At 37.7% G+C, this 10,941-nt stretch overlaps 1 pseudogene; it reads right to left on the bottom strand.

Annotated features, from left to right (window-relative positions):
* Positions 1 to 4,788: 4,788 nt before the first annotated feature.
* On the bottom strand, positions 4,789 to 5,998 carry LOC134370532 (large ribosomal subunit protein uL3-like; annotated as a pseudogene).
* Between the last annotated feature and the right edge of the window lie 4,943 nt (positions 5,999 to 10,941).

The following is a 10,941-nucleotide window of genomic DNA, read 5'->3' on the forward strand; positions in this document are numbered from 1 at the left end:
CTAAGACACCTGCAAGAAGTAATTGCTCGACCTCTATGAGCCGTTGCTGTAATTTCTGCTGGCTTATGGTCTTCAGGCAACTGGTTCTGTCTGTCCTCTGAAGAGATGGAAAGATATTCATTTAAAAAAAATGTGATAGAAAGGGTTTGAATAAAAATTTAGTAGAAGCATTTTGCAAACTTTAAGCTATAAGTGTGCCATAAAATCTATTTAGTGAGTCATGACCAGCATTTAAAAAAATATAACACAATGGGATAGAATAAAACAGTGGAATAGAATAAAAAAGGAAAAAAACAAAAACAAAAACAAGATACACCCTACATAATAAAATACCTTTTGTCTTGTGAAATTTCTGTTTTAATTATATGTGTCCATTTGTATATGTGTCCTAGGTTGCCAAGCAGAATGAAGTTGTGGTCAAAAAAGTTTGAAAAGCTTGCTTTAAAATCTTGCTGCTGAAAATGTGAATAGCGGCAGCACACCTGGGAGCTACTTAGGAATGCAAATGTTGGGCTCGATCCCAGACCTGCTTGAGTCAGAATCTGCATTTTAACAATATCCTCAGGTGATTCTCCTCTGCACACTGAAGGTGGAGAAGCCCTGCTCTAACAGGGTATCTCAAATTGTTAACGCAATTTAATGCACATTTCAATTTCATGTACTTCAGAGTACAGTGTCTCAGGCTGGGGGTGGACAAGCACTTAGCAGAGACATAGTGCTGGAGATGTCCTTACAAGGCCATTTGGGGTATGGACCGGCTCAGGTTGAGACACAAAAGTGAGAAGGTCTGAGTTTTCTCCTGGGAATAATAATATCCTCATTCTTATGGGCTTAGACTTCTCTTTTATAAGAAGCGTGTTTCTAACTGCAAGTAATTGAAAACCAAACTCAAATTGTCTTAGGCAATGAAGGAAATTTACTAGCTCACAGAATCGAAAAGTGCAGGGGGAGGTGGGGCTTCAGGTATAATCAGATCAAGGCTCCAGCTCTACTTCTCTTCGGAGCTTCTCAGCTTTGCCTCGTCTATGTCTGCTCATATTTAGCCTGGCTTTCTTCACAATAAATAACAGATGAAGTAGTTCCATATAAAACAACTGCCAGAGGAAGAGAGAACATCTATTGTGACAATTTGGTGCCAAGAACAAGGTTTCCCGAAAATCCTCACAGAATTCTTCTGGTTAGCACTGGGTCATTTGCCCATCCTTGACGGATTCTCTGTGGCCAAGGTAACAAGGTAACAAGCTAACCTTGGCATACTCTTCATTAGCTCATGTGTACCTCATGGCTAAAAGCTGTGGGGCAGGGAAAACTATTACCGTGAAGGAAGGTACAAAGCTGGAAAGAGACACCGTCTTTGGAATGTATTTAGCCAGGAAGAATCTTCATTAGTTATGATAATCCTCTCAGTTTCTATGTCACATATAGAGAAAAAACACTTTGTGTGGCAGCCCTTCTCTTTTCTTCACAAGGATGAAACCTTAATAGTAAAAGTATAAGAAAAGCAGCATTGGTAACACCAGCTTCTCTCAGTGCTTGTCTTAATCCGTTTGGGCTGCCATAAGAAAATACCATTGACTAGGTGGCTTAAACAAGAGAAACCTATTTTCTAACCGTTCTGGAGACTGGGAAGTCCTAGATCAAGGTGCAGGCTGATTCAGTTTCCTGGTAAGGGCCCTCTTCTTGGCTTGCAGATGGCCACTTTCTTTTGAGGACATGGCAGAGAGAAGGAGAGAGATCTTTCTCATTCTCTTCTTATAAGGCCATTGTCTTATTGGATTAGGGCCTCCCCCTTATGACCTCATTTAACTGTAATTATTTCCTACAGACACTACAGATATAGTCTTATTGGAGGTTAGAGCTTCAGCATGTGAATTTTGGGAGGAAACACAATTCAGTCCACAGCAATTCCCAAATGTTAATCATTGCCCAAGTATTTTTTGAGCATCTGTCGCATACTCAGCTTGGACCCTGCATTGTGAGAGCTGGGGGTGGGGTGAGAAGAAACACAAAAGAAGTAACAGATTTGGTCCCTGCCTTCAGGAGCTTATGGTCTCATTGAGGAAGCAAGACCAATAGAACATGAACTAGGACAAATGCTGTGAGGTAAAATAAATGCTGAGGGAACTCCAAAATGACAGGGATAAGTGAGGATTGGAATGATCCAAAAAACTTGATGGAGGAGGTAAGACTTAAGCTGGGATTTTGGAGTGGGAGAAGGAGTAAGAAGTGAGTGACAGGATAAGCACCTAGAGCAGGAGGGTAGCAGTAGTAATGCAGGGAGAGGGCCGGCATCATAGTGGTCTTTCAGAGAAGACCGAGAAGACTTCCTAACTGAGGCAGTGGAGCGAAGGGGTGAGGATAGTGGCTCCTTTAACAGAGACTAGAAATTTCAGAGGGAGGGAAGGTGCAGGGCTGTGGTTAGGTACATGGGGAAGGATGAAGAGCTCATTTTCGAAATATTTGTTTTGAGAAACTGGAGAATTTGAGAAGTGAAATATTTGTAGTGTCATTGAAGAATAAGGGCAAAGGGATGAGAAACAATAGGACTGGAGATAATGAATATTTGAGTCATCATAGAGTTGATAACTAAAGCTGAGGAAATAAATGATCTTTTTGAGAAAGCAAAAAGAGAGATGTATGGAGAAAAATTGCTAAATAGCTTTCATCATCACCCTGAAAGATCTAGCAATAGCGGATGGCATAATGGTAAGACCATTGAAAGTGTAATGGAGTCAATTCTGATTTTCTTGGGTATACAAGAGCACTTAGTGCTATGTAAATGAATATTTGTTGGTTGGCTTGATTACTGAATGAATGAATGTTAGAAGTTTAAAATCCAAAATACCTAGTGTGCATCAGGGATATTTTGAAGTCAAACCAGCTTTCCCTCTTTTATTAATTGAAAGTTTGAGCACTATTTATTACTTATACACTGAGGAAATGATAAGCTGAAGTGGTTCTCCTATCACATGAAGGGGTTAATTAGTTCAGTTTTCACAGGTGTCATCTGACTGTCAGACAGTCCAGGTACATTCACTGAGGCATTTCCAGTGGGCAAGGAGCCTTGGAGAACGCTGCGCTGTGACCTAGTTTCCCCTTGGAATCAGGTCCTCTGCCTCTCCCTCCTCTTGGCACGTCTGCTCTCACTGACCTTTCTGTCTGTACCAACAGCTGTTGCTGACAATCTAGCCTTAGTTACCTCTGTGAAGACAATGTGGTGTAGTGGTCTGCCTTTAAATTTCCTACTCCCATTTGGACCTCCCTTAGGAGGGCTGCTCACAATTGAACCTGATATTTTAGATCATCCAACTTCTTTTCCTTTCTGACTGGCAATATTTACCATTCTGGTGTCTAGTTTTTGTAGGGTCCTGTGGTGGATGCATGGATTTTAGCTAACGGGGGGCTTTCTGATGACGAAGCCTTGGGTCAGATAAGGGGTTAATTAATAATATGTATAGTGTTATAGCAAAATGCAAGGGCTTTAAATTCAGACAATCTTGGGTGTGAATCACTTTTAATTTTACAGCTGTATGATTTGAGACAGTTGTTCAAACTTTCTTGAACAAGATTTCTCCAACTAAAATATAGAAATAATAGCGATCTTTGAAAGTTTTTGTACGGATTAATAAGATAATGTAAGTAAAGAGATTTTCACAGTATCTGGCATACTGAAGGCGCTTGATAGAATGGTATTTATGTGCCAGGCCAAAAGAAAATATATGTGTACCATTTCTTCACTTCCCAAATCATTCTACATAGGCTTAAAAGGAAGGAGATTAAGGAAGACAGACTTACAATCTTTTGCCTAATTTAGGAATATATACTACAACTGCTACCTGGTCAGAGCTTCTTGATTTCTATGATGGTATTTTGTAAGCTAGTGCTTTAGTGTACTAAAGAATAGCATCTTGGAGAACTAAATGAGTTAATAGATTTTCCTTAAATTGGAGCAATTTTCTTCTCCTTTATTGACTCAGGAAAGCTAACCGTCAAAGAGGCATAGCATGGTGGAGATAATACCCTGAGGTAACAAAACTCTATTATGTTGTATTCCATTAGAGATGAGCTGAGGGTATTTTGGACAGAAATCTCATGGGGTAATAAGGAGGGATTGGTAGCAGAGACTTTATACTATGTTTTTCTCCAGATTTTTCTACTTTGTACCTTAGTAACATTATCACAAATAGAAATATCCCAGGCTCCCTTTTTCCTCTTAAAACAATCTAATGTTAACACTAAATTGGAGATTATCATGGAAGTAAATGACATTAAGGTGAACAGAGAAATATTCAATCTCCCTTTGAATGAACGTTTCAACTTACCTTATCATCTTCCTCCCAGTTTTCCTCTTCCCAGTACCTTTATCACAAATAAACAGGCAAGTAACTTTGCAGCTACTCCTGCGTACCAGCTGACTCTTCTTCAGAGGAAGTTTTACCCTCCTCTGATTCTTATTCCAACTAAGACTCAAACATTCTTTCTATGAACTAATGTTTCCTGTTATAAGTTTTATAAAACCAAATATATTTCTTATTTACTAGTCATGTCCTGAAATTTTTTTGTCTATAAGAGTATATATTAAAATATATTAAAATTACTTTGAGTATGTATTAAAATTGCTTAATGCTTGGTAAAAATACTATCTTCATGCTAGAATTCGGAAGATTCTAGTTACCTTGAGGAAGGAAATTATGCCTAAATAACCAAATTAACCCTAAATTATGCGGTTTGTGGCATTCTCTATCTTTCTCTTTTTTTGTGTTTAAAATCCCTTTTACTGAGATCCCATCAGCAGTGCAATCTGTTCCTGACATTAAGCTCCTTCTTCCTTTGCATGAACACTTTCTTCTCCTCCACAGTCTGGAAGCGGCCATAGCCAAACTTGGATATAGTGTCAATGAACTTAAGGTCAGTCTTTTCCAGAATCTGCCTTTTGGTCTGTACCAGCAAGGACTTGCGGAGGGTGAACACTTGCTTCTTGGTTCCCACCACACAGCCTTTCAGGATGACAAAGTCGTTGGTAACTTCTCCATAGTAACAAAACCACCCAGAGAGTTGATGCTCTTGTCAGACAGGTCATAGTCAGTGGAGGCACTGTTCTTGATCAGTTTGCCATCCTTGATAAGGTGGTCCTGGCCAGTCTGGTAGATCTTCTTCTTCTTCTCATTGTAGTGATGGTAGCCTTTCTGCCCAGCCTATGCCACAAAGAAGGCCACACAGGCAGGATGCCATGCCCCAATACATGCAACCTTGCACGGCTCTCAGTGGGTCTTGCAGAGCAGCTTCTTAGTGTGCCAGCAATTGGTGACCCCTTTCTAGCCTTTGCCCTTGGTCATCCTGATGATGTCAATCATCTCATCCTGCCCAAACACTTGGTTCACAGGGACCTGCTGCTCTAGCCTTTCCCAGGCCCGGTCCAGATTCTCATCCAGAGTGACCCTCTTTACCTGGATCTCCATCAGGTAGGCCTTCTTTTGGCATAGAGGAAGCAGGTGCATCTGGGTGCAGGCAATGGTGTGAATGACCAGGTGGTACTTTTTCATGCTGTTAAAGTTCTTCTCCAGCTGCTTCTTGCTATTGTCATCCTAACATTTCTTGCAGTATTTGGTGAAGGCCACCTTCTTAGATTTGTGCAAGTTCTTGTAGAAGTGCCTTTTGCACTCATCACTGCTATGCTCAGCAAAGATGGTCTTGAAGGTCTGGAGGCCTCTAAGGGTATCTGTGTAGCCCACAATTCCTATAGCCACTATGGGTGGTGTCTCCACAATGGTCACAGCCTCCAAAACTTCCGTCTTGTTCACCTTGGACCCTGGACTATCAACTTCCTGCACAATATGGGTCATACTAGCCTTGTAGCCCAGGAAGGCTGTGAGGTGGACCAGCATTGAAGCATCATCCCTAGAGAAGCTTTTTACCTTCCCACAATGATTGATGCTGTGCTTCTAGGCAAGAAGCCCAGGGAGCGATGTCTGGGAGCAGAGAACTTCCTGTGAGACATCTCACCATCAAATCCCCTCTGTAGAGGAGCTGTGGCATTCGTAATGAAGAGACTCTCCTGAATTTCATCCCTGTTGAAAAGGAGCAGAATAATTGGCTAGAAGAAATTTCAGAAGTAATGAGACTTTCACTTTTATCAATAAGAATGAAGAAACATCCTAAAATTCATATGGAACCACAAAAGATCCCAAATAGCTAAAGCAATTTTGAGCAAAAAGAACAAAGCTGAAGGCATCACACTACCTGACTTCAAAATATACTACAAAGCTATAGTAACCAAAACAGCATGGTACTGACATGAAAACAGACACAAGGACAAATTAAATAGAATAGAGGGCCCAGAAATAAATCCACTTATCTACAGCCAACTGATTTTTGACAAAGGTTTTGAGAACACACACTAGGGAAAGGACAGCCTCTACAATAAATGGTGCTGGAGAACTGGATATCATATGTAGAAGAATGAAACTAGACCCCTAACTCTCACCATATACCAAAATCAACTCAAAATGGATTAAAGACTTAAATGTAAGACCTGAAACTATAAAACTGCTAGAAGAAAATATAGGGAAAATGTTTCAAGACATTGGTCCAGGCAGAGATTTTATGGAGAAGACTTCAAAGGCATAGGCAACAAAACCAAAAATAGACAAACGGGACTACATCATACTAAAAACCTTCTGTACAACAAAGGAAACAATAGAGTGAAGAGGCAACATGCAGAATACAGAATAGCATGCAGAATATTTTCAAACTATTCACTTGATAAGGGATTAATATCCAGAATATATAAGGAATTTAAACAACCCAACAGCAAAAAATCTCAAGTAATCCAATTAAAAAATAGGCAAATGACCTGAATAGACATTTATCAAAAGAAGCATACAGATGGTCAACAGAGATATGAAAAGTGCCCCATGTCAGTAATCATCAGGGAAATGCTAATCAAAACCACAATGAGATATAATCTCACCTCAGAATGGCTATTATCAAAAAGACAATAACAAAGACCTGTGAAGATGCAGAGATAAGGGAACTATTATACACTGCTGGTGGGAATGTAAATTAGTACAGCCACTGTGGAAAACAGTATGGAGGTGCCTCAAAAAACTAAAAATAGAACTACTATATGATTTAGCAATCCCACTACTGGGTATCCAAAGGAAAGGAAATCAGTATACTGAAAAGAAAATGAAGAGGAAAATAACTTCATCGGTATATGAGAAAATGAAGGCAGAGACTGGAGTGATGCATCTTCAGGGCAAAGGAATGCCAAAGATTGCCAGCCACCCCCAGAAGCTAGAAGAAGCAAGCAAAGAGTTTTCCTTACAGGCTTCAGAGGAAGTATGGCCCTGCCAATACCTTGATTTTGCACCTTTAGTGTCCAGAACTGTAAAAGAATAAATTTTTGTTGTTTTAAGCCACCTGATTTGTGGTACTTTGTTACAGTAGCCCTAGGAAACTAATCCAGGGGGCAGTGTAATGAGAGAATTTATTGAGATTAACCTGATCAGTTTGCTCAAGTTTTATACAAGCTCACCAGCCTGAGGCATTTGGCCACTGCTTTCCTACACAGCATGTATTTCTATGGCTGTTTCCTCACAAAGGTTTTCTAGAATTGGCTTTCCAAATGGGAGGAAGAATAGTGAAAGAGAGGGAACATTTTCTTCTCTGCTCTTTTAATTTTGGAATTAGCAAACTGGAGAAGAAAGCATGTGTGATTTTGTTGTTGTAGGTTCTGGGTACGCTTTCATAGGCTCCAGCATATTGTTAGTTTGTATGATGCATGTGCTGTATCTTAGTTTCCTCTTATTCTGAACATCGAATGCTACTCCTTGGGATTCAGACCCGTCAAGCTGTCTAGATTATAAAAGTGTGTCTTGTACTAGAAGGTAGAAATATCGATTTCCTTAAAAACAAACAATAACAAACAACCCCCCCCCCCCCCCAGAAACTGGCTGCTTATTCTAACAATTTGCATTCTTATCATTATTTAAGCTGTTAATTCATTTGATAAAAATTACCTAATAAGTACAAATTCTTATATTCAGTAAGGATCAGGCAGCTTTGCCTTTTAGAAAAAATTCTTACCATCTAAAACCGTCACAGTGCAATACTTTGACTCTCGTGTCATTACTGTTAGATCTATGAGTTGGTGAAATGAACATCATTTTATAAGGTTTAAAATTAAGACAATATATTATTTGCATCTCTCACATCCTGTTTACTGGTAAGATTGTTTTGTGTAACTAGTAAACAGACCTCTAAATTATACAAAGTGATATTCCAACTCGCTATTTAAACTTCATTAACGTTCCCAGAGACCTACCAGTGCCAGAAGGAATAATCACTCTGGATAGAAAATTGATATGAGAACTTATGTAAGTCTTTAATTTAGAAGTAGCAAAAATCCATTTCCAGTTAGAGTTAGCTGTGCTGTATCAGAAGTTCTTAATGTAAATGTCATAAAAATTTGTTTTCTTGAATCACATTAGGCTATACATACTTTTAACATATAAATAGTAGAAACTGTTCCAAAGCAACATTATGGCTTTTTTGCTCTATATACTATCTCGACATCATTTTTCTAAGTAGGCTTCTGGTTTGAAGGGGAAGAAAAAAATACATACATATACATATATATATTGTTTCACTTTATATGTTTAACTTCATGCTGTACAACAGTCGAAGACAGTGATTCCATTCCTAGTTAGGCATGCTTTTGGATTTTCAAAACAATAATTGTCTTGGATTTGAACTGACCCTTCTAAATTCAGTTTACTACAACTACTCATTTTCTTTTCTTTTCTTTTTTTTTTATCATTAAGACCATAGATTACAATTCTCAAGTCAAAATAAAATTTCTTATATCAATAAAATTTTTCTCATCAGTTGCAACATTTGTCTCCTTTCTGTATTGATTTTTGAAATTAAGAAATAAAAAGGCAAAATATTTTGTCATTTAGTTACGGAAATTTTGAGAAATGCCAATTGTTGACATAGGAATTCCAAGGATATAATTGCCCGTTATTTCAGTACTTACAAGTTTTTTTTTTCTGAAAACCTGGGAATCATGTGAACAGGTAGATTTTTGGATCAATATTCTGGGGTAGATCTTGATATTCTGCTTTTCTAATGAGCTTCCAGGTAATAATGTTGCTGCAGGTTTGGACACCACTTGATATAGCAAGAATGTAGTGATCTCTTTCTCCTTTTTTGGAAACAGAACTCTACTGGAAAACCCATTCTATGTACTATGAAACATGCCCAAGTATCGGCCAGAATCTCCCCTAAGTGATTTGGGGACTCTAGATATTTCATCTGTGATCTACAAAAGCTGGGATCATGTTTCCTGGTCCATGATCATGTTATAATACGAAAAAATAAGGCCAAATATGAATGAATAGGCCCAACACGAAAAAGGGTACAGAGATGAAAGACAAGTGTATGTTTCCAGGGCATTATTTGGATTCCTGGATCCAGATGTGTTTAATATATTTTTTTACTAGTTAATACATTGTTTTTCACTTATGCTAGTCTGTTTCTTCCTCTCCTGTAATCAAAAGTCCTGATAAATATCCCATTACCAATTCAATAAATTATGACAAGGCGACTTTTATAAGCATAGTTAATTCAAAAGTGGAGCAAGAGAACTCACTCATGTCCTTATGTAACCTAAGGGACAGTTACTGAACTTAAGGTCTGAAAGTATTCCAATGCAAACTTAGAAGCAATGTGGAGTGTACACTGTTGTAACTGATTTAGAGCATTATTTCCTTATTTAAAAGACGTATAAACTCACACTTCCAGTGGTGAAATAGACCTCGGATAGCTACTTTGTAGAATGAGGAAATCAACTTGCACACCTTGGTCAATGCCACATCTAAAGTTACAGAACCCAGAACCTAGGTCTCCTCATCCTTTAATTCCTTCTCCCACAAATGTCACTTTTACTCATTATATTAAATTGGATGTATTGCTAGGTCTTAGGTGCAAAATTAACTGATTATAAATGTATACAAAATATATGTCTAAATGCCTCTTATACATTATATGTGAATATACATTTGGGAAGAAATATCAGTGAATCATATGGTGAGGCATACAACTTGATAACGTGCATAAACGTATAAAAACTGAAAGAATTCTAAATGTGATTCCTTTAGTACTTCTTGGGTTACCGATCACTATAAAATTCAGACATTCTTTTAAGAAAAAGAATACTGTTTTTAAAATTTAGAAAAATGTTTTAAATTTACGCCCTTTTGAAATACTAGAAACTTGAATACATCATAGTGAGAGGAAATTGTTCTGTGAAAGCGAAATTACTTTAGCTGGCTGTTTGGTTCATATTTAGACAGAAGTTTATTTATATCTAACTTAAAAGTTGTGTAAAAAAGTGTCCACGGCTTAGTAAATTAAGTAGAAAGTTATTAGGCTTAGAAATTCCTTTAAGTCTTCAGTAATTTTCTTTAGTACAGATCTAGCAACAATTTTTATACAGACTGGCTTAAAATGAGTTTAATTGTAGTGTTAATAGTGTTTGCATGTTTGGTGAGTTATGATGAAGATTCAAATAAATCGCCAAACAATTATACAAAAAAGAAAAAAACAAAACACTTTATTTTCCACAAGAGCGATAGGAAAAATTAAATCATTTCCCACATATTGTTTTCTTAAAACAGAGCCTACAAAGACATATTCAGCACCAAATAAAAAAGGAAAAAAGAGAAATTACAAACAGCCATAGAATATAATCTATAAAGCAAACATTTAATATTGCACTTTGTTTTGCTAACATTTTGGATTTTACTTTTCTTAACTGAAAAATCAGGAATCTATCTTGAATACTGGAATACAACTGTGAACCTCACACCTTAATGTCAGGAATTGACCAATATGTAGAAAACAGTAATGCCTCTAAGTAAGATAATAAAGAAATAC

This window comes from Cynocephalus volans, chromosome 2 (genome assembly GCF_027409185.1).
Source record: "Cynocephalus volans isolate mCynVol1 chromosome 2, mCynVol1.pri, whole genome shotgun sequence".
Lineage (NCBI taxonomy): Eukaryota > Metazoa > Chordata > Mammalia > Dermoptera > Cynocephalidae > Cynocephalus > Cynocephalus volans.